At 47.6% G+C, this 27,416-nt stretch overlaps 1 pseudogene; it reads right to left on the bottom strand.

The window, feature by feature from the left end:
* LOC138568627 (hydroperoxide isomerase ALOXE3-like) overlaps nt 1-27,416 on the bottom strand; it is a 935,706-nt pseudogene that overhangs the window by 633,109 nt on the left and 275,181 nt on the right.

Consider the following 27,416-nt stretch of genomic DNA (forward strand, 5'->3'; position numbering starts at 1 on the left):
TAAGCAAAGAATAAAACATCTTCAAGAGCCAAGTATTGGACAATTAAAGATGCGAAAAGCCTATGCAAGGCAGAGTGAGCAAGTCTCCAGAGGCCAAGAGGAGTAATGACACCCATGTTAAATAAATTAAATAGCAGTAAATAAATGGACGAAATGGACAAACTAGTAGTCTCCTCACATGTGACTCAGAAGTCGAAAACAAGGGCTATTCATTAAGCTCCAGGCGAAGATAATGGTGTACCTACACTTCCTTTAAAGTCCCAGAACAGAGATCAGGCTGCAATGTCAACTACAAAAAAGCAGCTTTGGCTTGGGGCCTGACCGATGAAAGATGGACTAATTGGGCAAGTGGGTAGTAGTCTCACGTTGCTCTCTGCACCCGATTTTCGTTTTGCTTACCTTCTGCTAATGTGACAAAAGTCCAAGGTTCGGAGAGAATGCCAACCAAACAGAGGGTCTATGTAGCAACATGCTATACAATTTTTGCAAAGGCCAACCCGCTGCTGTTATTCTGCTATAATCTGTATTATATGTATTTAGAGATGGTTCAAGGCGTGCCTACTTGATAAGGGGCATCTAGTGATATTACTAATATGTATATGATATAGAGGAATATATTTTCCTTTAACTAATCCCTCCCTTCAATAGATTTTACAGTTTTCCACATAGAATGACGTCATAGCTGAAGTGCATTGAGATATAAAACCTTTGTGTAATCAAAAATGAAGTGTCAGTGCGTGGACTACAGTGCGTTTGCCAGATTGCCCTACTTTATTTTAAACTGACAAAAAAGTATAACATTGCCATATTCGTTGAGTCTCTCCGGTATTTGGGTCTGAGATCATTATTGGTAATTCCATCTACCACATGAGACGCTTCAAGGTGCTAGAGCATGAAAGGGTATGGCTCTATTTCATAGATCTGTTGAGCCATATGGACCCACAAAACCAGTAAGGCGTTGCTCTAATATACTATTTGTCGAAATTGATTGAGGCACACTTTGTACCCAACATCACCATGAGCAGTGATATGGATAATAGTGAGAAATGTGACCGTACTGGGCTACACACATACTTGGTGACAGAGAACAGGCTCCAGCTGGTATTGAATAAGATGCAGTACGTCTTGATAAAGAAGAATAACATGTCAACATGTACTAAATGTTGGAACATTTCGTTTTGTGGGGAATATGTTAGGCTCACTACATCCTGATGGTATGTCATGGTTTTTTATGTCATGTTACTTACATCGGTTTGTGAAAAAATACACAGCAATCTTTTTTTGATAAAACTGACTCAGTAGATGGTCTTTTTTTCAATATATATGGTTCTGTCCGGATTCACCCTGACCAATGGCTTAAGATATACCTTGTAATATCTGGAATGGTCAGGGAATAGACAGGGGTCCCCTTTTTTGTTACTTTTGGTCACAGTGACAATGGCGAGGAAAGAGATCAAGTTACAGCCATTCTCCCAATAGTATCCCTTTCCCTTTTATCAAAATCCGGTAGCGGCTTTAAGAACCTTTCCTTCTGTCATCCCAGATGTTTTTTTTTAATTTCTATTCAAACCATGAAATCTATATGTCTGATGTCAGCTTAAACCACACAATTCTCCAGCAGAAGAAGCTCTGTATAATTTGGATGTGGCTAGGACTTTGAAATTCTGCTTTGGCAGGACAAGACCGTTCCTCTGCACTAATAATTTTTTTCTTACTCATGGTGAAGTTACATCTAAATACAAAGTAACTATTGTTATTGCCAGGTGGATTGTATTCTGTATTTGTAATGCTATATTTTGCATGGTTTTCTGGTTCACCAGAATCAGTAGCTTTTTTTTCAAATTTCATTTAATGTGTATATTAGTTCACATTAACCATTTTACATATACATATAAACATAAACAACAAACTAAAAACCTGTACACAAATTAATTGTGAAATCAGAATGTACATTTGGATAAAATAAAATATACCACAAACCACTTTAGAATCATACAAATGACATAGCATGCAAATCAACCTGTCAGGCCCTTCCCCAGTTTATCCTCAACAATCTTCCAAACATTGTATAGCGCAATCATTAAAGCTGTGTTAACCGAATGTATGCAATAGATCCAAAAGGCATCTTCACCTAAACTGGACAATGAAGCGACAAAACGACCCCATACATTTCTCATAGGTCTTAGGCAACTGAGTACAGCCAGTCATTACATGACGCATGGTTTCTTGTACACCCAGCCTTAAACTAATATGGCAATTGCGCATTTCTCTCGGCACACCCAGTTGCGGACCAGTTACGAGTTGGTCAAGCCTGAGCAAGTGTTGGAAACATCTTATTCAAACATCAGGACATTTAATTAGATATTGCTGAGAATTCATTTATTATTCAGATGGTAATGTTTTCATACCTTTTTAGGCGTTCAAGATGTTTAAAGTTTTCAGTCCCATGCCTTCACTTTATTTGTAATATCGTCTTTCAATTTCCAGTAATCTAAAATCAAATCTGGTGAACAATTGATACTCTCAAAAAAGCCAAGGATATTTCTACCCAAGCATATTCACTGTTATTACCTGGTTCCTTTTTCATCTCCTGGCCCAACAGTGCGAGTAGTGGGCATTGTGGAGATTTCCATGCCTTTAATAGAAGCAATCTCATTCTCCTAAGAACTTCAGACCTAAGTGCAAACAACCCCAATTCCAAACGAATACGCTCGATGGGCACCGAGCACAGAAGGCCTAAAAGAGATCGCCAGATTCTTCCTTTAAGCTTATTAACTCGCTGCAGATCCTTCATAAGTATTGCCTCTAGGCCATATAATCTTTCTGGGCAAAGGCTTTGTTTGTAGAGCTTCAGTATTCCAGCTTATCTATACCCAGCAGTTTTCAATGGACATCTCTTTATAAGGGGGGTATGAATTATGGGTTTATGTATTTTTAGCTCTGTCATTGTCTCATATTTACCCATTTACATTTCAAGTCCTAAATATTTGTATGTAGGGACTTTATCTATCACTCCCCCTATTAATCTTAAGGTTGGTATTATTCCACACTTACCATATCTCATGAACATGGTTTTATCACTGTTCATAATCAGACCGTTCTCCTCTAGATAGGACACCAAAACATTGGCTTCCCTAATCAGACCTACACATGTGTAGTCCAATATTATAATATCATTGCATAGGACAGCCAATTGACACAGATCATCCCGATCTTCTGGGAATATCGCTGGACCCTGGACAAGATACGGGCAAATCAGATGAGTAGAGATTGAAGAGCAGCGTGGCCAGCACGCAACCTTGTTTAACCCCACATCCAGTGGGGATGGGTAGTGTGCTGGCATTGCTGTCATCCAACTGTACTGACACCTGGGTTTGCTCATGTACTGTTGAATGGCCGACAAGAGTCCCCCCGGAATACTGAGTAAGCATAACTTCTCCCACAACCTTGCTCTGTCCACTGTATAGAATGCTGCACGCAAATCAATGAATAGCATATTCAACGGGGCATATCGCGTGGGGACGCTCCTCTCACCAATATATCATACAATAAAAGGCTGTGGGTAGTTGACGAACCAGGACTAAAGCCTGTTTGAAAAGGACTGAAGATGTTCCGTGCCCTCACACATTTTTGCAATGATTTTAATATTAATGTTCCGAAAATCTTTCCAGTAACATCTAGCATTGATAACAAATGTTAGTTGGCAGGGTTGGTACAGCCCCTCTTTTTATAGATTGGAATTAATATGGAGCAGCACCAAGATTTAGAAATCTGCCCTGATAGAAAGACCTTGTCAAACAATATTTTGAGTAAGGCTGCCCACTGTACCGGATTTTCTTTTAAAGCAACGTTAGCAAGAACATTGCCAGGGGCAAGTGAATATTTAAGTCTAGTTATACAATTCATCAAATCGTCTTTGTCATATGTCAATCCAAAAGGAATGTGATGGGAGGCCACCAGGGGGCGCACAGGCAATGGCTGCCTGAGTGCACAGCTCCCGCCGAGGCCCGGGAATCTGAGGGGATTGAGCCCCCCCCCCCCCCGAGACTCCCCCGCGAGCACAACTTAGGAGGCCAACTCGGCGCCCCTCCCCGCCCCCCCGACGAGCGAAAGAACGGAGCTCGAGCTCCCCGGGGAGCCGGAGTACGCAACCCGCGGCACCTGGGCGGGTGACGCAGCAGGACAGGAGCGGCCTCGGGACCGCGAGCGAGGCGGTCTCACCCCGGGTGCACACGCCACCCCAGCCCAACTCCCCCCCATCAGCAGCCCCCCCCCCCTCAAGGCGTGGGGAACGACCCGGCCGGGGTCCGGGCCCCCGGGACTTCGGGGACGCGGCCCCGGATCGGCCCTCTCCGCCCCTCCCCCCGCGGCCCGAACCAGAACACAGAGCGCCGGGGCGGCCCGCGCGGCGAGGAGGCGGCATCAGGGGGACTGGAGCAGCGCCCCTGGAAGTCGGCATCCACCCCCCCCCCCCCGAGAGTGAGGAGAAGGAGCGGGGCGGCCCCCCCCGGGGACAGCAACGCAGGCGTTCACGGCCTGCCGGAGGCCAGGGCAGCCGAGGAGGCGGCACCCGGGGGCCTGGAGCGGCGCCCCCGGGGACTCGGAGTTCTCCCCCCCCCCCGAGAGTGAAAGAAAGGAGTGGATCGGCCCTCTCCGCCCCTCCCCCCGCGGCCCGAACCAGAACACAGAGTGCCGGGCCGGCCCGCGCGACGAGGAGGCGGCATCAGGGGGACTGGAACAGCGCCCCTGGGGGGTCGGCACCCGCCCCCCCAGAGAGTGAGGAGAAGGAGCGGGGCGGCCCCCCCCCCCAGGGACAGCAACGCAGGCGTTCATGGCCCGCCGGAGGCCAGGGCATCCGAGGAGGCGGCACCCGGGGGCCTGGAGCGGCGCCTCCAGGGACTCGGAGTTCGCCCCCCCAGGAGTGAAAGAAAGGAGTGGGGCGGTCCCCCCCCTCGGGAGTTATCACCGCCGGAGCCCAGTGCAGCAGAGCAGGGGGAGCCCCGGTGGGCCGGGGACCCGCCCCCCCACAGGCGGAACCCCAAGAGCAGGAAGACCAAAGGTGGGGTCGGTGGTCCAGGGCCCCCCCCGGAGACAGCACGGCCTGAAGCGGGGGTGACCAGGGTGCGAGGCCCCCGCCAGCAGTTGGTGGGGCGTGTGCCCGCCCGGGGGTGCCCCCCCCAGAACTCACGGAGCGAGCCACAACATCCTCCCCCCCTTGGACTGGAAGGTCGGGCCCCCTTGAACCAACATCCCCCCCCCTCCAGGAGACTGGAGGAGGCCCCAGAAGACCACGAGGCACTGGAAAAGGGTGTGAGGCCCCTGCCCGCCCCCCCAGACTTTGTCACCCCATTTGGAACACCTGTGGAGCGCACAACCCAAGTAAGGAAGGACGGGCCAGCAGGGGACCCCCCGCCCCCCCGTCGGGTCCGCGGGGATCCAGACGACAGGACACAGGAAACAATCACATGAGCTGGAGGGAAGCCTTGCAGAGATACCGCTTCCGGGGGGGTGTAAGAGATGACAAAGGCTTAACCTGCGAAGGCACCATGGCCCAATCTGGGGACGCTTCCCCCTCCTCGGCGGCAATGGAAAGGGGCTTTGCCTCGATCCTGCAGGAAATAAGGGACATGCGCTCCGACATTGCCCAGAAATTCGAAAAAATGGACCAGAGGGTGGACAAGATTGAGGACAGGCTGCTACAGGTCGAATCCAACCAATCCTCCACAGCAGTCCAAGACGTACAATATAGCATGAGGCTGGAGGCCCTGGAGAGTGGGGATGAGGAGAGGGCCCGGCAGATGGACGATTTCGAGAACAAGGAGAGGAGGAACAACCTCAGAATCTTTGGGGTGCCCGAAATGGAGGGGGAAACGGAGAGGGACGTCACCCGAGCAGTACGAGACATCATCACTCTCTTGTTCACGGAGGAAATGACAACCGAGCCAACTTTCGACAGGGTGCACAGGGCGGGGGGCAGGGCCGGGGCCCCCCGGTCGATTCTGGTCCGGTTTCACTACTCAGCGAAGACGAAGGTGTTGAGGGAGGCCAGAAAGGCTACGGAAATCACCTACAACAATGCCCAAGTTTCTATATACCAAGATCTCTCCGCCTACACGCTGGCCAGGCGTAGGATGTGCCGCCCTCTCACACAGGTTCTCAAGGAAAAGGGAGTGCGCTACAGATGGGGCTACCCCTTTTCCCTGACTTTCGAATACATGGGCCAAAGATCGACCCTGATCACGGAAGAGGACATAAGGGGAGCCATACAAGAATATGCAGTGGACACGAACCCCCGGAGGGGCCCATCGGGGCCGGAGCACGGGAGACCCGGCGGCCCAGGTCCGTCCGGCGAGAGGAGGAAGCGCACCGGCGCGAGGAAATTCAGGAAAATGAACACCCCCTCACCATCAAAGGACGGAGAACGTAACGACTCCGAGGACTGAGCACGGGGGCACCCTGATGTGCCCTGGTCGGAGGGACGCAGACTCAGAGGATTCACTACTAACAACGTCCCTACGACCTGTAAGTAGATGGGGTTCGCAGAGGGGTCACAGACGCAGGGGATCTTAGGGGGCTCAAGGAGGTGAGCGTCTAATGCAGATTGCCTGGCCGAGGCTGGCAGGCTGGTGGTTCGGCCAAAAGCCAGCGATGGCAGAACTACTTAGCTGGACGCCGGGGCGGCGGGCGGGGGGACCGAGGGAGTTGGGGAAGTTCAGTTGCGGTTCGGGGAAGGGGGGCAGTTGGGGTTTTGTCTTAGGCCCACCCGGGGGGAGGGGTGGGGGGAAAAAGGGAACACAGCGTTGATGCAACGGAGCACACGGGGAGGAGCGCAGGGGAGGAGTTGACCGAGAGAGAGGAACACAGTGACCATGGCTGACAGGCTGCCCGCCCTGGGGGTGGGCTCACTTAATTTCCGTGGCTTAAATACCCCCACCAAGAGGTCCCTGCTTTGCAGGGAATTTAGAAGGGCACACCTGGATTTTCTCTTCGTTCAAGAGACTCACTGGTCACTGGGGAAGGAGCCCAAAATGCGGGGAGGGGGAATTGGCGAGGTCCACAGTGCATCCCACAAGTGCAAAAAGAGAGGGGTCGCCATCCTAGTAGCAAAACATGTGGGCTTTCAGAATGAAGCCACGCTGAAAGACCCTGGGGGCCGTTACCTGCTGGTGCGGGGGTCCCTGCAGGGGGCCCCACTGACCCTAGCTGCCATCTATGCCCCAAACGAAGGCCAAGCCCAATTCTGGGAGGAGGTGGGGGACAAACTCAAATACTTCATCCATGGCACGGTGGTGGTGGGGGGGGGACTTCAACATGGTTCTGGACCCCATCCTGGACAGGAAACGTGCAGGCCCGCAGTCCTCCAGGGCTGCGGACGAGATCATGGCGCGCACCTTCCAAAAAGTCAACCTAGAACTGGGCCTGTCGGACACGATCCCCGCCCCCAGAACAGACTCCCCCTCCTTTACATATTATTCAGCCATCCACACGTCGTTCTCCAGGATAGACTACATCCTGGTAGACGAGACCCTACGTCCATTTCCCTCGGGCCACAGGGTAGACCCCGTCCCTTGGTCGGACCACGACTTGGTCCGAGTTACAATAGCAAGGGGAGGTCTACACGAACGCAGAGGGAGATGGAAGTGCAACGACTCCCTGTTAAAGGACGAAGTCCTAGCCCAGGAGGTCCTCGAGGCCATCACGGAATTCTTCGGACTTAATGACAACGGGGAGGTGGGTTCACATACCCTCTGGGACGCCTTTAAGGCGACCTTACGGGGAACCCTGATTAAAATGGGAGCCCAGAGAAAAAGGCAAAGGGAGGGCCAGGAAAGGTACCTCAGGGAGAAAATCGCCCTACTCCAACCTGGGGGTCCCCCCACGGTTCTCCTAGACCGCGATCAGGTGACCGCTTTGGACGACTACAGACTCCAATTGAAGGATCTCCTTCTCCACAAGACGGAGAGGAGTCTCCAACTGGTCAAACAAAAGTACTATGAAAAAGGCGACAGGGCGGATAGGATTCTGGCTTGGAAACTGAGGGAGGTGCAGAGAAGCCGATTAGTGAAAGAGGTCAAGAACGAGGTGGGAAAGGTAGGCTACGACACACCCCACATTGGCGATGCCTTCCGCCGATATTATGAGAAACTATATTCGTCCGAGTACAATGGGGAGGAGGCGGAGATGGTGGGGTTCCTGAATTCAATCCAGATCCCGGCCCTGACCAGGGAGATGGCGGAGGGGTTGGAGGGCCCGGTGACCGAGGACGAGGTAGAGGGTGCGATTGGAGGGATGAAGGTGGGCACTTCCCCGGGCGAGGACGGGTACTCGGTCTACTTTTACAAAAGGTTCCGCTCGACCCTTTCCCCCCACTTGGTAAAAGTGTTCAACGCGGTGCTGGAGGGGGGGTCCCTCCCGGACTCCATGATGGAGGCAATTATTGTGGTGCTCCCCAAGGACGGCAGGGACCCTAGGGATTGCTCCTCCTACCGACCCATCTCCCTGTTGAATGTTGATGTGAAGATTTTGGCCAACGTGCTTGGGGGACGGTTGGAGGGGGTTTTGCCGAAGCTGGTCCACGGCGACCAGGTAGGATTCATTAGGGGGAGACAGGGCTCAGACAACATCCGGAAGACTATAGACCTGATGCACTATGCCCAGAGGTCAGACTTGGACGCGAGCGTCCTGTCCCTAGATTCGGAAAAGGCGTTCGACAGGATGGAGTGGAGATTCATGGAACTTACCCTCCAGAAAATGAGCTTTGGTCCACACATCAGGGACTGGGTGGCGGCTTTATACAGGGGCCCTAGGGCCAGGGTCCAGGTCAATGGCGGGTTGTCGGAGCCCTTCCCCCTGTCGCGGGGGACAAGACAGGGATGCCCACTCTCCCCTCTAATCTATGTCCTCTCCATGGAACCCCTAGCCATAGCAGTCAGAGCTCACTCAGAGATTAAGGGGATTAAGAGGGGGGAGGTGGAATTTAAGCTCTCCCTGTTCGCAGATGACATCCTGGCTTACTTAGTAGACCCGAGATCCTCGCTCCCCCGCTCCTCTCCCTGATGGCTACCTTCGGGCGTTTCTCTGGTCTCAGGATCAATGCGTCCAAATCAGTCCTGCTCCCTATGAGAACCCGGGACCCGGGCTTGGATGCTCTCGCCAGCCTGGAAGCAATAACGGTGGGGAAGGCCTCCATTCGATACCTGGGAGTCCTCCTCACTCGGGACCTAACCAATCTAGCCCCTGCTAACTATGACCCAGTTGTGTCAGGAATCACTGCAGATTTGAGGAGGTGGAGGTCGATGATTCTGTCTTGGTACGGCCGCATGACGGCGGTGAAAATGAACATTCTCCCGCGACTACTATATCTTTTCACCGCCCTCCCATCTGTAGTCCCTGACCGGACCTTCAGAGTCCTTCAGAATGCAGTGCGGGAGTTCATATGGCAGGGTAAGACCCTGAGAACTGCCAATAGGGTCCTGACCTTACCGAGGGAGGAGGGAGGGTTTGGGTTACCAGACTTTCAACTCTATTTCCGAGCCGCCCAGCTACGTGTCCTCCTAGAACACATGAAAGAGGGGATGGGCACTTACTGGTCATACCTGGAGGACATTGACGCTCACCCACTGAAGATTCGAGACCTCCTTTGGGCCCCTAGAAAGTTTATTCCGAACAGACTCAAATCCCACCCAACCCTGGGAGTCCTCTGGACGATCTGGAGGGAGGGCCCCCAGACGGCACACCTAACATCGTGGCCATCACCGATGTCCTCCCTTTGGGGTCACCCCCTCAAATTGGGAAGCAGGGGGTTCCGCAATGCCCAGTCGTGGTCTGACTTGGGAATGGAGTGGGCGGGGCAGATGTTCAGGGAAGGAGAATTCCGGCCATATGAGGAACTGAGGGACGCCCTCGGTCAGGGGTCCCTCTCCATATTTGAATACATCCGCCTGAAGGGAATTCTATGTGACCAGGCCTGGGGCCAGAACCTGAAAAGACAGCTGACCCCCTTTGAGAAACTACTGGACTCGGCAACCTCCAGGAAGGGTGCGGTATCAGGGATGTACAAGCTACTGAACATGGTTAACCTAGGGGAGAGAAGGGGGTTCCGCTCGTTCTGGAATGACTTAGCGGGGGATGAGATCTCGGAGGACGCCTGGTCGAGAATATTTAAAATAGCCTTCCATGGGAACTTATTCACGGCGGACATGGAACACAACTTCAAGATCTTACAGGGGTGGCATAGAGATCCAGTGAAGTTGGCTAAAATGTACACGGGAGTGTCCCCCGCATGCCCAAGGGGATGTGACCAGGTCGGTACGAGAGGGCACATGTGGTGGCACTGCCCGAAAGCCCAGGCATACTGGGAGAAGGTGAGGGGTTGGATCGCCGAAGTTTCTGATGAGCTTCTCCCCCAGAACCCCCTGACAATGCTGCTGGGCCTCCCCCCAGAGGACACGGACATACCCCGATACCCTAGGATGTGGGAGACAATGTTAAGGGCGGGAAGGGTTGCACTGGCCCAGAAATGGAAGAGCCTGGAGACCCCATCGAAGGAGGACTGGCTAAAAAAGGTAAAAAACATGTACCTGATGGATAAACTGACGGCAATGATGAACAATGACTTGGGCTCTTTCCATGCAAACTGGTACGGGGCACAGCAGACATGGGGCTGGGATGTGCATTGATCCTCAGAGGGGACAAGGAGTGGACAGGGCCCTTGGCCCGGGGGACAATGGTAGTCCATCAGCCATTCTAATAGTCAACGCTCTCGCTCTTCCTAGAGCTCCAGACTTTCGGAGCTTACATAGCAGCTCCCCAGCAAAACGTTTCTATGAGAACTAAGTTTTTTGGTTTTTCCCTTTTTGGGGGGGGGGGGGGGTGCGTTTGGGGTGGGTGAGGGGGGGGGTGGTTTGGGCCTGTTACTTGCACAATTTGTGAAAATGTTTTGCGCCCTTTTGTTATATTATGAAAATTCTAATAAAACAAAGTTGAAAAAAAAAGGAATGTGATGCATTAGCTGAGTCGTAACCTGTGCAGTCTGGCGTTTGAGGGTCATTTTAATATATGAGGTCCAGTCATTAACAGAAATAGGATTGACGGTGTCTTTTTTGCCATTTCCTTTAAATGCACCTAGGGCTACCATATCTTCCTAATATTCCGACCAGCCAGGATTTTAAGAGTATGTTGCCATTGTGTGTTTTACAGGGGAAATTGTTGCCTTCTGAACCAGTTAGTATATTTATTTTTAGCTTGCCTAATTGAAATACAACGGGACTGCTCATCCTTCGCTACACGGCATATGTCCCTCATCTTCGATCTCAGAGTGCGTTTGGCTTTCCTGATGCCAATGTCAAATCTTTTAGCACATTGAGCATTCTTAATTTGGAATGGCCAGCACGCAAACTTGTTTAACCCCACATCCAGTGGGGATGGGTAGTGTGCTGGCATTGCTGTCATCCAACTGTACTGACACCTGGGTTTGCTCATGTACTGTTGAATGGCCGACAAGAGTCCCCCCGGAATACTGAGTAAGCATAACTTCTCCCACAACCTTACTCTGTCCACTGTATAGAATGCTGCACGCAAATCAATTAATAGCATATTCAACGGGGCATATCGCGTGGGGACGCTCCTCTCACCAATATATCATACAATAAAAGGCTGTGGGTAGTTGACGAACCAGTACTAAAGCCTGTTTGAAAAGGACTCAAGATGTTCCGTGCCCTCACACATTTTTGCAATGATTTTAATATTAATGCTCCGAAAATCTTTCCAGTAACATCTAGCATTGATAACAAATGTTAGTTCGCAGGGTTGGTACAGCCCCTCTTTTTATAGATTGGAATTAATATGGAGCAGCACCAAGATTTAGAAATCTGCCCTGATAGAAAGACCTTGTCAAACAATATTTTGAGTAAGGCTGCCCACTGTCTCGGATTTTCTTTTAAAGCAACGTTAGCAAGAACATTGCCAGGGGCAAGTGAATATTTAAGTCTAGTTATACAATTCATCAAATCGTCTTTGTCATATGTCAACCCAAAAGGAATGTGATGCATTAGCTGAGTCGTAACCTGTGCAGTCTGGCGTTTGAAGGTCATTTCAATATATGAGGTCCAGTCATTAACAGAAATAGGATTGACAGTGTATTTTTTGCCATCTCCTTTAAATGCACCTAGGGCTACCCATATCTTCCTAATATTCCGACCAGCCAGGATTTTAAGAGTATGCTGCCATTGTGTGTTTTACAGGGGAAATTGTTGCCTTCTGAACCAGTTAGTATATTTATTTTTAGCTTGCCTAATTGAAATACAACGGGACTGCTCATCCTTCGCCACACGGCATATGTTCCTGATCTTCGATCTCAGAGTGCGTTTGGCTTTCCTGATGCCAATGTCAAATCTTTTAGCACATTGAGCATTCTTAATTTGGAATGCCACATATGAATTTGCACTGGCAAACATATGTGTTAACTGTGCAATCCATATTTCAATCACATCAGGACTCTTACTGCTCAGCTCACTTAATCCTAAGGGCCCAATTTTCCCATATATTCACACATACGGTGCAGATTCTTTTCTGACCAACTAATTCTATTTTTAGAATTGTTAATCTGTACCCCACCCAATAGTTCCATGCAATTACTTGCTCTAACCAAGTCAAGAGAACGCTTGATTACATAGTGATCGCTATTAACATTAGGGCAAAGGGGCAAATCTCTTGCAGCGTAAGTCAGCTCTCGTGTACAATAGACATAGTCAATGGTCGCTTTCTTAGATCCAGAGTGCCAGGTGTAACCACCTGGTATATCCCCTACAGTGCGCCCATTAAGCATTCTAAGGTCACACTCCAAAAGAAACCTAGACCATTGTTGTCCAGACCTATTAGTATGTTCCTGGAGCAGTTTAGAGTCACAGGAAACCCATTTGTTAGCATTGATCTTACTAAGATCCTTACAATGACCATTGAAGTCGCCTGCTAATATTATATAATCAGCAGTGGATGTCTACCACTTAATTATGTAACATAAGAAAATATTCCATCAGTGTTTTTTCCCCAGGGGGGGGGAAGAGGTCGGTCATAGATATTTATAAGAAGAATTCTAGGTTCACTGTTTAGAATATTCAGACGTATTTCAACTGCTAGAACGTTGTTATTACTCATGGGACATCTCAGCTCACTCGTACAAATAGTGTTTTTAATGCCGATTACTAGGCCTCCAAATGGGCTCCCCAGAGGTCCTTTCTGTGCCTTCTTTTGGTAAATAGAAATCCCTTCGACTAACAAGTCTCCAGTCGTCTGGGATACCTCTAATAGATAGATTGTTGAGGATTGCTACAGGGACAGTGAACCAGTATGAGCCAGCAGATGAGTGAATCTGCGGGAGTTCCGAGATAGTAATTCGATTCACTCTTGACTCATTAAGACTTTGGGAAGCAGGCTAGTGAATCACTCCCAGCCCTCGATGTCATTCATTGCCTCTCTTTCCACAAAAATTAGCCTTTTTAATTTTTTTCAACCGAGGACCAATTGGGCTGCGTGCATGTCAAATGTTTCAGTTCCACTTCTTTAAATAGAATACCCAATTTTAAAAGGTGTGCTTTGTGATCCCAGAGCAAGTCTGCCACCTCCTTCGAAATGCAATGGACATGCGATGAGCAGGTTATAGCGTTTTTCCTAATCTCGACAAACAAAGTCTGCTGAGCCAAAGACTCTAAGGGAAGGAATTTGTTGTAATATGTTTAACAGCACCGCCCCATTGATCACATTCTCACTTTTAGTTGACTAAACGCTAGTCAGAGATACAATCAAGGGTTCAACGGTGGGCAGGTGGGTGTTATCACTTTCTTGCACCATTTTATCCTTCACGCCCCTATTATGCCATCTTTCAGACTGCTTAACAAATTGTTCAGAGGTAGAACATCATTCAGTTACTGAATCAGTAGAAGCATCCAGCTCAGTGAGGTCGCTCTGAGAGACCTCCATTGGCTTTTTTATGAGAGCTTTTGTTTGCAAATGATCCTGAATCAGCCATCCAGTAATTGAGCCCCATTTCTTCACCTCCTCCCTCTTTCTATGATGATTTCTCATTTTTCTAGCTCTCCAACTCCCGGCAAGCGGGGTTCCAGTTTTGTCAATTGCATTATCGGAATTGGTTTTATTTGCCATTCTAACTTTTTTAATTTGATGTTCCTGATCTTTCACAGAGCACCGCTTCCTTCAAGATAAAAACTTGTCAAAGTTATTTCTGTCCATGATGTTGGTTTGAGATTTCGTTTGTATCTCTGTCAATTTAGTTATTTTAGGAGTTATTTTACTCTGCCGCTCCCAGCTGATTCTTAGCTTCAGGGGCTACACCCACCCAACAGAAGGTTTTCACTTAGTTGTGGCATGTTGCCAATCAGGGCCATTCAGACTGCAACCAAATTTCAGTAGAATTTTTAACACAAATTGCATCGTAGAAATTGCTGACATCATATCCAGAGATGTCTCCTAAATCGTGCTTACGCTCACGTTTAACTCTCCTACAGACTTCGGGTACAGTACTAAAGACGCACTTAGTCTAGGCACTGTAGTCTCATCCAAGAGAGATTTTAAGTCTTCATTGTCTATGACACTGGAATAGATGTAATTAAATCAGTCATGGTTTAATGCAGCAATTTCCGTCTGAAGCGAGTAACACAGATTGAGAAGCAAATTGATATCAATCTGTAATGAGTGTTCAAACTGTCACCCTTATAAAAAAAAAACACTGCCCCCCACACCGGCCCGCATGCCTCTATGTGTCTGTTTTGGTGTGCCACCCCAAGATTTCTATTTGGCCAAACCTATGAAAAATGTATGGGCGTGCTGTATCGGTAACATTTGTCAACACTGTGTTAATTGATTTTCCTCTACTCGCTTGGAATTGGGTCCTTTTTCTGCTTAAAAGGAGGATGAGAGTTTCCTATCACCTCTGGCCCCACCCTCGCTTTCCGGCTTCCTCTTCTTCCACAACGTTTGCTCCGCTGCTACTACAGCACTGGTTACACCCACATCTTTTTGTTTAAAGGCCACTTTCTCATTTTGGCATGTTATTTTTTGCTTTCTGGGTCTTTGATCTAGTCGCTATTGTAGCGCGATCCTTTAGTCTAATTAAAACAGGCTTGAATCGTTAGACCGCTGCTTGGTCTACTCCACAGGTAACCTTCAAATAATCAAGTCCATGCAAATACTCACCACCTCAACGAACCACCAAACTACTGTGCACTTCCCCAGCACTTCTCACGAGGCCGGTAATTACACTGCTCAGCTGATTTCCACAGGTAAGACGCGAGGAAAAGACAGCCGCTCAGTAGCATTTGTCTGTCACCAGCACATTGGCAGAGATCTGTAGGGCGGCACCTTGGGCGAAAGACCCCCTTTTCTTTCTCAAACCTTTTTCCATGAGCTTTTACTGAATATGTGAAGCTTCCTGTGCCCAGGGCATCCTGTGTAACCTATTCATATGAGGCCTGTTGACATATGCTGCCACCTCCTCCACAGTCATTTCATTCTGTGCAATTAGTCCCGAGAAATTCAGAAGGAGGAGGGAGAGTGTCTGGGTGTGAACATAATTACATTCTACGTGAGAGTAATGTATTCATATGTTTATTTAGACATTCATGTGTACATAATGCTTTCTTACATGATGCTATCACCTACACGTGCTGTCAGTATGTTGTTCTTGCCATAGCAACTCAGATGGGCATAGCAGAAATGCAGGTATTCTACCTGCCATATCCGCGAGCACACTCTTTCTGGTGTGCATTTTCTTCTAGCACATGTACTCGGATAGATATATTGAGCACAGTTTTCTTCGGACATGTAAATAACTGTAGTTTGTGTTGCAGTGAATTAGGGCAGGGATACAGCAGTGATAGATGGTAAAGAATGTGATTGCATCAAGAACTAGCCACCACAATTGCCTGGAATACGTATAGATTTGCGGGCCAAAATAGTTGGAAAAAACTTGTTTAAAAATCCACCATATTTCAAAGAAAATTCTGGGGGAGTGAGTATAACACCACCTCTTCCCAATTATTATATTGGCATTATTGGGGGCCATGACCCCAAAATATATATACTTCTCACTTCTGGCCTGTTGAGATCTCTGTAGGTAAGCCTGTAAAATTGCAGGAGTGCTTTTGCCCTCTGGCCGAGTCAGGTAAATTACCAAAGTTGTTTCACTCAGTGTCAAGTGTCTGAACAGTTCCAGGAGGAGAGTTTCTCCGATTTTTGCTGAAGCAGGAAATATGTAACACCTTTCATGATGCAGTTGTGCTGTTCATGCTTCATCTTCTAAGCTGACTCAAGTTTAATGTATGTTACCAAGCCTACCTCAGTAGTCAACACCTCAGTCAAATCGGTCCTTTTACTCGTGCTCCTCCACCATCAGAATTACCACTGCTTTCAGTGTCACTCACCACCACATAGCAGCACAGCCATCCCATTTTCACCACCCAGTGCCTTCTGCATCATCATCTCGATCCATAACGCATCTAGCCAGTGCCTTGTACTAAAATGTGGACATTTCTTGCCATGGTCACCTGGGATGGGTTCTTGGTTATCTCTGATATCAATTGTTTGACACGGGCCTCAGAGACGAGTCTCCTGCATTGTGACACAATAGCCCTGCCAGCACTAAACATTCTTTCAAATGTACAGTAGCAGGGGTGGCAGCTCAGGCTGTCAATCCTTAAATGAATATGCACTCATGTCGCATGGACCACTTATCCAGCCCAAAACCATCATCCCTGCACAACAACCATGTGCCATGGAAACATGGATCCACTGTTTGTGCAGAGGTAGGCTCTTTGCAACACCTTGTTGTAGGCCCTAGAGCATTCAGCATACCTGAGTGGAAGAGAAGTTGGTCTAGACGTCTCCTCTTCCCATCTCCTGAACCAGAGTTAGTTGCACATAGAAACGGGCTGGTACTGCCTGATGTTGTCAGCTGTTCTTGAGTGCACTGCACTGAGTGTGTACTATGATATTTCTACTTCCACTTGCCTCATCATTGCATCTTTGCAAGTTGTGAGGACAACTTGCTCTGAGTTTTCCAGGATCTCCTCACTGACACGCTGATGGAAATTTGTCAAGATGAGTTTAAAGAGTCGGTTGTGGAATTAAGCCAGAAGGCACTCAATGTTGTTGCCCTTTATTTATAACCCCGCGAAAGGCTGTGTGCAGATTCCTTAGCAGCTAAGTCAGTAATGCCTTGCCAGAACCCCGGGGACTAGACAGGGAGACACCTTCAGGTTTCTCACACACCACTCAGCATTTGCGACTGAATAGCTGTGAAGTATATACCATCCAATGCCCAGTTGCAGCTCTCGCAGTAGTCAGTCACTACGTTGCTCTACTCATGTGCACACTACAAAATGTGGAGAGTTTACTTTCATCAAGTCAGAGCAGCTGTCTTTAGATGGTGGTGTGGCAAGCTGTAGTGCACCTACGCTTTTCAAGATGCCTTTGGGACATGCTGAAATGGCAGTGGAGTTTCTTTGCCACACCAGTCATGGCATACTCTGGCTTGCAGTGCCCACTAAATTGTGCGAAAACAAGTTGAATGACATGGGCGCATCAAGGGACGTTCATGGTACAACCAAATCTTAGGACTGCAGCAACAAGGAAGCCACCACAAATGCCAATTCTAAACAAAAGAGTGTAAGCCATAACTCCACCATCTTCTACGCTTTCTTTCAGGGAGTGAACTCCCACGTGGGCTTTTCCATCAAGCTCATCAATGCTCAGGGTGGCCTGTTGACAAGCAGTACACTCTTATAGCTGCTCAAGGGATTACTGATGTATGGTACAAGCGGGTAAGGTGGCCCAGTGTACAATGATGGCCATGCAACCAGTGCTTTGGCCACTGGTTCACATGTCTGCGGTGAAGTGGACTTTGTTTCCCTCACACTGATCAAATGCCATTCTGTCTGCATCAATAAACTGATTGATCAACAACGGTGTAGTAGACCAGTGGTTGGGAATTTTTTCAGGCACTGCCTAAACCCTGGTCTTTGAACAATAACTCTATAGATAACTTTACTGTCATATTAGCAATCATCAGACAGGCTTTTACATTTGGATGCCATCTATTGGAAACCCACCTTCTCAAGCTCTTCACTCATCCGCCTCCAGCTCCCTCAGGGTCAGTCGTTTTTCCAAGCAATGAGTTGGTGGGAGATCTCTCTCTTCGGCTGGGGTCTCCCTCTGGAAAAGCCTCCCTGAAACTGAACCATCTCCAGTTCCGGAAGCACCTCAAGACCTTCCTCTTTGCTTCTGCTTTCTCTCCTCCTCTCCCCTGCTGAACTCCTGACTGAAACCGCACTGTCACCTGGCCACCCTCTGATCTTGGGCCCAGGTCAGCTCCACCGCCTGCTGCACACCTGCACTGCCTCCCGGGCAACCCCTGCACTTGAGGGCTGTTTCTGTATCTCACAGTCCCCACCAGCTGTTGACACTTGATGTCTGCACTTCTGTACTTGCCACTAGCTGGCAGCACTTTAAATATTGTTTTACTTATTTATTTATAGTATTTATTCTTTTCTGTTGATCCTATGTATTGCACTGCCCCCTCACCATTCCCCCACACTTACCCTCTGGCCCCTCCCCTGCACTTGCGCAATCTCAATGTCACATGGCATAGTAAGATCGTTGTCTTTGTCTTCCCTCTGTTCCCCTTCCTTTGCCTCGTCGCACCTTGAAACACTTGTGTATAGGCGCGTTATAAATGTCATACATCATATCATATCATATTGTACCTTTTAGCAGTAGGCTGGTGCCTTAGGGGGAGTGACTCACATGAAGTCTGGATGCTGTGGGTTGTGACATTGGGGTAGATATAGGGTATACTGTTGGAGCATCAGAAGTGTTTATAGTGATGTTACAGGATGCTAGTGGCAGTGTGGCTGGTAACTACTGGGCATATGGTGAATGTTGTAGAAGCCGCGGGTCTTGGTCTCAAGCAAGTGGATGGTGCTGCATCATATAGGCCCGCAGTGCGGAGGTACAAACATTGAATCCAGTCTTCCGTCAGTAGACCTTCAGACCTTCTTGCACAGAGAACAGGTGGCACCATTCAGCCATTGTTCCATCGTGAAGTAATTCCAGACAGAAGATATCCACTGTGGGCCGCAAATGGCCTTTGTCTCTTTGCTCATATGGCTGCTTAAGTCCCCTCAGTGCTCTGTGCACACACTCTTATGGTGGTGGTAATGTGAATGTCACACACGGACTACCTGCACTGTGAGGTCTTTGATGCCATTTTCTGATGAGACTTTTCACTGCAAGTTGACAAAAAATCTGTCACTTGCTGCACTGGCACTGTTCCAGATCAGCCTTTTCTAGCATTGCATCATTCCCTCCATGCCCTGGGTCTGTGCCATTGTCCTTGGGGGTCTCGTATCCTTGGGACAGAGAATGGGACACAATCCCTGTCTTGGTCATCATCGTGTCGTGACTCGCTGGAATTTCGAGATGGGGACTCTTCTATTTCCTGTGTTGTTTCTCATCCATGTGCATGACAGCTGGTCAGATAGCACAGCAAATGAAGCACTCAACCCTGAAATATGTGCGCAGCCTGCTGTAGGTTAACTCATGCAAAATATGTGCTAAATGTCTTCCCCATTTCCTAAAAAAGTCCTATCTAGATCCCTATTTTAATTTGACTTCTACAGTAATTCTAATCCTACTCAGTTCCTAGTCCACATACATTCCCTACCCTTCTTTTGCGCCCAAGCTATGGTAACTCAGCTTCCTCCTTCACAAATCACATGGCAGGGCTAGGACTGCACTTTGCATCTGCTTTGATGTAAATGAGAGGTTAAACTCACTCAAAGCTCTTCTACTTGAACATCCCCACACAAATATAAAAGTATGACTAGCTCAGATTGGCTCACAAATTCAAGCGATCCAAGAATAGCTTGAACTGATTCGCCCATGCTTACTCATTAAGTGCCAATGGAATGATGGAAGTGGGTGATCAGAATTGAGGAAATTAGCAGGGCTGTATCATGTTAGAGTTCTTGATAAATTGGCATACTGAAATTTGGGAGTAGTGCAAAGACAGGTGGAAAAGAGCAATGTATTGGCGTATGGCAGGTTGTATTTCTAAAGGAATACAAGGAAACTGGTCATAACGACTGCAGCACAGTGTGTGCGCGTGTGTTTGTGTACATAAATGTTAGTGCTTTATGGTACAATGATATGATACTTAAAAGGAGAGGTCAGACAAGGCAACCATGACATCTGAATGTCACACTTTTTTCTGATGGGGAGTGGACATTTTCTAAATGCAGGTTTAGTTGGATGACTTACTGTGTTTTAGAACGCTTTCTGAGCAATGTTGTATTTATGTTTGCACATAATTTCTCTTTTCTTAGTATGTATCTGCTGCCATACACAACCACATCCCCTCTCCCCTGTGCAATGATATTCCAATCTTAGTCCCAAAACGAGTACAAATTTGGTGTCAAAAACCTATCACCTCCTCTTATCTCAACCCAACAACGTCAAATATGGCTGCCACTGATGACTCTTAAAGTGAGAGCCATGGATGTGTGTCTCGCCCAAAGCAGCTCAGCACATGTTGGTATCATCCTTGTTGTGATGACTTTCTGCATCACCACCCCTGAAACTGTGGTAAAAATAATCCCTGAGTTCACATCTCATTGCACAGGAAACTTATCAAAATAGGGATTTTGTAATTTTCCCTAAAATCAAAGAAAATTTGAAACTTCAAAACCAAAAAAAAGAAAATGATCTCATATCCTGACGAGATGGGTGTTAGAGCTTTTTTGCCAGGGAATAGTAAGTGTGTTGCATTACCTGTCCCTTCCGGGATCTCCACCGTCACGAAGCCCTCGATCTAGCGGTAACATGGGAAGAAGTAGGTCATTCCTCCAGGGGATATGACAGTAACATGACTGCAGTACCAGCTGTCCGGAGGTAAGAGTGAGAGTAAGAATCGCTCCTTGTGGAGGCGAATGAGCACAATCGCCCCAAGATCGGTCTTCTCTTTGATGTAGTACTTGTCCTCCTGAGAAATAAAAGGCGAGTCACGCATTAGGCTGCCATGCACTTTTCTATCCAGCACGCAAGGAAATGTAAGAATTCAGCATCTGACTTGACATTGCATTGTATTGCTGATTTATTTCAATATCACGGACAACTGAAAAAATATTAATAACAAAAGCAGTGACTTTTAAAATTAATATTGCAGCTGGAAGCCTGAAAGAACAACATTTGTCATGTACTTTATTTTTTAAATCTGCAATAACGGAAACCGAGTATGAATTCACATTCCAAATTGGAGTAAATGAATGTACAAAATGGCTTGTTTTTTGTGGAAAATGCTCCAAATACGGGTGCAACTGAATTTAGCAAACCTATATCAGCACAATTATCAATGTTTGGCCATAGGCAAAAACGGTACAAGTGATTTTGGGCCTCACCACGAGTTGGGCGGTAGCCCAGCTGTATTACTGCCGGGGCTATTAGCGTTACCGCCAAACCCCCCAGTGATATTAGCACCAGATCACGGGTTTGGCAGAACAGTAATTCCCTATTCCCCATTGGGCCCATTCGAGAATTCCTCATTGGGCCCAATGGGGAATTTTCGGCGCTACTACCGTCAGTGGTATTACCGAAAATTGGCAAATTCGTGGCGGATTTACCCCAGCTCAGAGCGGGGGGTAAATCCAGCCAAACTCGTGATTTGGCAGACCCTTAAATGCGGTGGTAATAGCATTACCGCCGCATTTAAGGGTTACTGCCAAACTTGTGATCAGGCAGTTTGTCTATAAACAATGGCCCACTGAGGATTGCACTATTCATTTTTAAAGATTTTTATTAGAATATTGGAAAGGCAGATAATCCAGAAAAAAACTGTTAATCATTTGAAACTGTAAAGGTTTGTTGTACCAATACTTATATGACGAATTTAGAATACGTTGAAAAGCTAATTACATAATCCATAAAGACAATGTTGATAATTAATAAAATGAAGCAAAATATTAACGCGACGTTAGGGGTATAGATACAGACAGACAAAACACAGAACAATTGGGAAGGAGGGAGAAAGGGCAAGGTATATGTTCAGTTACACATAGGCATTGCGATATTCCAAGAATACATTCAATTTTTTGTCAAATTTATGTAAACAATCAAATGTAACAGCATGACATTTTTCTACATGATGCATTGAACAAATAGAATTCCACCAAATATTAAGTGATAAATTGGTAGTGTTATTCCAATTAAAAGTAATGTTTTGAAATGCAATATTAATAAACAGGTTAAACAAAATCTATTTATCTTATAGCTGAATTGGCAACGAAGCCAGTCATAAGGTTGGCCAAGGATAATGGTTCTGTTAAATGAAAAATTAACTGCAAACGTGACCAAACCGTAGACCAAAACGCATGAACAAATTTACAATTATATATTAAAAGAATAAAATCTACGTTAGGTTCATAACAAGACCAACATTTATTAGAATAACTATCTAAATTTTTGGCGATGCGCATAGGAGTTAGGAAGGACCAGTGAACTATGAAAAGGTAATTTTGTATAAGACTGGCGGCAGGAGATGTAGCCTGACACATCTTCCAAATTTTGGTCCATTGTTCGGAGTAAATCTGCAAATCCCAATCTATTTCCCATTGTCTCATAATATTGAGGTTTGGGTGTTTGGACGATGGGTATTTGTTTAATATCGAATAAAATTTGACAGCCTTAGTGGATACATTGTTAATTATTATATTAAAGAGAGGGCTTAGACATTTTTTATTAAAGGTAGCTAAGGATTTAGAGATTGTTTTGATTAAAGATCTGACACAGGAATATTAGAACGTGAGCATATATCTGAAAAAGGGACAATAGTTGAATTGTGAACTAAATGTTTGACACATTTAATACCTGAAGAGTACCATCTACGTATAACAATACGATTGAGTTTGGTAGAGTTTTGCTTATTGAACCAAAGAAAGATTTTTTCAGGATCAGTTTTAGAAAAAAAGTTTTCAGGGAGTTTGTTCCATATGATTTTAAAGAAATGTAATGAGGGAAAAGAGGAGATGTTAGGCCAGGAGCAGTTAATTAGGAAGTGAAAAATTGAGAGGGGATAAATATGACCAATTTAAACTTTTATCCATAGGGGGGCATTATCTGGGTGGGGCTCATACTGTTTGAGTAAAACTAATTGTTTTAGGATAAAGGCTTTGTGATATAGTTGGAAGTTAGGACATTTTACTCCTCTTAAGGATTTGGGAAGTCTTAATTTAATGATGGATATGCGTGAGACTTTTTGATTCCAAAGAAATTTAAGAAGGAGGGAGTCAAGTTTTTTATAGAAAGAAGTATGAATTATGGTGGGAGTCATGGAAAGTGAGTATAAAATAATGGGACTGATCATAATTTTGATAGTGTCCCATCGTCCCCACCAGGAGAGAAAAAGGGATGACCATCTTTAAGTCATTTCTGTAACTTTCTCAATAAGATAATTAGTATTGAGGTTGATAGTGGTCTTTAGCTATGAAAAGCCCGAGATATTTAATGTGGGAGGGTTGCAAACATAGGCCGGATAGAGGAGTATTGGTAGGATTACAAGAATTAGTTAGAGGCATGAATTCTGATATATCGAGATTTAATGTGTAACCAGATACAGTAGAGACATTATTTATCATGTTAAATTAGTGGTGGATTGATAGGGTAGGTTCAGAAAGATATATTAGGATTGTCACACCTCTGGATTATACACAACTCCACCCTAGCCACGGAAGCCAAATGGAATGACTCCTCCAACCTTGGTTGACAAGGATTCCCGATTGCAATTAACACAGGTACCTCGAGGCAGCCAAAGGGGGAAGAGGGTTAGGAAGAAGTTGTGGATAGGTAGGGGGTGTTTAGGGTAACCAGAAAAGGGGAAGTGAATGACATACAAACAAGAACAGATAACCATACAAGCTTGCCTCGGCAATTAGCTGTTAGTATTCTTCTTAATTAGAATACCAACTGACCACCCTAGTATGCCAAGTTCCCGGTGAATAGCAACAAACAGAAGCACATACACATGGCAGTACATTCATGAACACATGTAGACCCTTGAAAACTCATGAAACACAGACATGAATTCCTTAATTAATCATGCTCTCAAAGCGTGTCTCAACTCCTCCTTCCTGACAGCTGACTCCACTTAATACATGAAACAAAACGATGAACAGGATATTCCATGGGACTTAACACAGAATGCAGCAATGAACAACATAACGTTACTTCACGTTATGCGGTAACAATCCGTGTTCACCCTGATGAGTTATTCCTCAGAGTGAGTGAATCTCGTGCTACGTCATGCGAACAGAGTTAATCTTGATCTCAGACTCATGTGCGTGTTTCCAAACGGACCAACAATAATGCGGAATTAGAAGAATTCAGTTGGGGGAAAACCTGCGTTCCCTTTTTACCATAAATACGAATAGCCACATTTACAGGCACTGCGCGTTTGTAATGCTCTTCTTAAAAATGCGCACAAACAAACATTCAATGGTAAACATATCTGAGGTCTGGGGGGGCTCTCCGGCACCTCCCTAGGCAGAGTAGTTCCTGCGTAGAACCGTCTCCTGCCGTGCTCCGCTCCGCTCTCCCGAGAGAGCTGAAGATTTCACCTCCGGGCCCGGGCTCACCAAGAAAACCTTCCGGGCCCCATTTCTGTAGACAATATTCTTCTGTGTGCTCCGAAATGAGCACTCTGCTTCCTCCGGCCCATGTCACGCCATCAATCACCAGGAGGCAGCACGGGCCGGGGAAGCCTTTAAATAGCAGTTGGCTGCACCTGATTGCCTGCAGCCAACTGTCAACCAAAGAATCATGGGAAGTGTAGTTCAAACCCCCCTTTTTGCACAATTCCTTTTTTAACCATGTTTCTTCCAAGCACACAAACCCTTTTTCCTCACAAGGATGTCATCAGCATAAGCCGGTAGCTTAATTTCAATATCATTTATAAAAATAACTTTAATATAAACATTCATTCTAATACTTTGGAGAAGGGGCTCTAATGCTAGATTGAATAGTAAGGGATTTAGGGGACATCCTTGTCGAGTGCCACTTTCTACACGAAATGGAGAGGAACGAGTTATTGATGAGAATACGAGTAGTAGGTGAAGCGTAAAACATTTTAATTAAATTAATAAAGGAAGGGGGGATGCCATGCCAAGCTAAGGAGTGGAACATAAACGACCACGACAACCGATCAAAAGCTTTTTCAGCATCTAGGGCAAGAAGGGCGAGGGGTTCATGTGAATTTTGGGAATAGGCCATAGTGTTAAATAGAAGTATAGTGTTGGATGAGGCACAGCAACCTTTGATCAATCCGGATTGATCAGGGTGTATAAGTTTAGGGAGGAGCAAATCTAATCGTTTAGCTATGGAGTCCATAAAAGTTTTATAGAAATCAGAAGTAAATCTATCGGGGCGGGAGCTTTATTGGGTTTGAGATCTGATATAGCTTGTTTAATTTCGTAAGGGTGATGGGGTTATTAAGATAAGATAAATCAGACTGACTAGTGGGTTTCCTCTTAGTATTAGATTTGAAAAAGGAATTCATGGGGGCGCTGTTGCGCAGGACGAAGATGGCCGCCTAGACGAAAGCTCTGTGCTGAGTGGCGTAATATCAGCATAATCCGGCGTTGCTACGTGTCTACTCGACAGAGGGACAGCAGGATCTACCACATGAATAACTGCTGCACCTTATACCCGAAACTCAATCACTGGGCTCGCTCTGCTTCGGAGCCTTGGGCAGTCATAGTTTGACCGGCGGCGCTGTGCAGCCGGCGGCCACCTCCAGAGAGAGCTGCTGCTGGAGTCAGAGGCGCGCGGCCTGCATTGGGGGAGGGGCTCCCTTCGAGCCCGAGTTCCGGAGGCACCGCGGGAAGGGGCTCCTTCTCTGAAGAGCTGCTGTGGACGAGGCCTGGGGGGGCACCTCCCGGATCCCGCGACTTTCCTGAGCGCGGCGCGGATGCCCCCTGCTCCCACCTGGAGGTGCATCGAGTGGGCCGGCTCTGCACGTCTACTGGAGGCGTCTGCTGCTGGAGCGGTACGCCGTCTCTGCACTCCCATACAAGTGCGATCCGGTCTCGGCGGTGAGTCCCTGCGGGGGGGTGGGCCTCGGATTGCATGTCGGCACCACCTTGCCGCCTGGATTGGCTTCGCCCCCCCCAGGGGACGTTGAGCTGCCCGCGGTGGCCTACCCGCACCTGAGCGGCCGTCACGCGGGGAGGGGGGGCGGCGACCACTCTGGGCCCCTGCAACTGGCAACAGATGCACCTACTGTGACTGGTCCAGCAGCGGCCACTTTCATAACTTGGCTGTGTGGGGGAACGCGGCCCACTTGAGCGGTCTTGGTTTTGGACAGGCCAATTTGCGCCCAGACTACTGAATCAGTGGAGTGGCATACCCCCTGGCATCGACTTTGATGCTGGTGGCCCTGGGGGAGAGCGCACTGGGGCACTAAGCACCTCCTAGGCGTAACCTGATCCCACCGTCCTTCTTCTTAATTCTGGACTGTTTGACCACCCGGGTTCAGCGTTGGGGTGGTTTGCACAGTAAATCTGCGACTGGAGCTCCATACACTACCATCACTCCAGCGCCGTGGGACGTCTACCGGTGTTTCCTCCCTCCGCACGCTGGGATCCTTGCACGTTTGTTGCTGGAGCGCACTATCTGCCCCCTGGGATCTTCTACTTTGTCACTGTCCCTAACCTGGATTGCTCGTTCTGTGCTGTGGGGGGCCCCCGTTGGGCACGCTTGAAATCACAAAGCCCTAGGACTGTAGTGTACCCGCACTGCTCCCCGGCTCTCCTGTTCCCGCACCCTTAACTAGAGTACTGCTAAACGTGTTGTTACCATACACTCCTAACTTTGGATATCTCGTTCATCTGTATATCTACCTCATACTACAGCAATCAAGCCCGCCTATAAGTCCTGTTGCCGCAGGTCCCGGGCGCCTCTCTCCCTTAGGGTGCCAGGATCCTGCAGCCCAGTCGTGCCCCGGGGAGCCTTCCGTGGGCGCCATTACCGTCCTCCATCGCCCACTAACCTGTCATGATGCCTACCTCCAAGGAGCCAGGTCCGACCCAGCAACCCCAGAGGCAGGCATCATTTCCCCCAGGGAAGTGCCAACGGGCCCAAGCTGGGGCCCTTTGGACACAGCCCTGGCGCCAGGCTCATGTTGGGCCCCTGTCCTGGCGCCTTAGGCGCCAGGCTCATAAAGCTAGACATGTGTTCAAGTGTTTTAATGTGCACTTACCTGATGCAGACCATGCTGCTACATCCAGGCCCTCTTGAGGCCTGAATGGAACTACTTTACCTGTGGGACTACATTCCCTGGGAGTGGTCGGGGAAGGATA

Source organism: Ambystoma mexicanum, chromosome 1p, assembly GCF_040938575.1.
Source record: "Ambystoma mexicanum isolate Mex_15411 chromosome 1p, UKY_AmexF1_1, whole genome shotgun sequence".
In the NCBI taxonomy this organism is placed as follows: Eukaryota; Metazoa; Chordata; class Amphibia; order Caudata; family Ambystomatidae; genus Ambystoma; species Ambystoma mexicanum.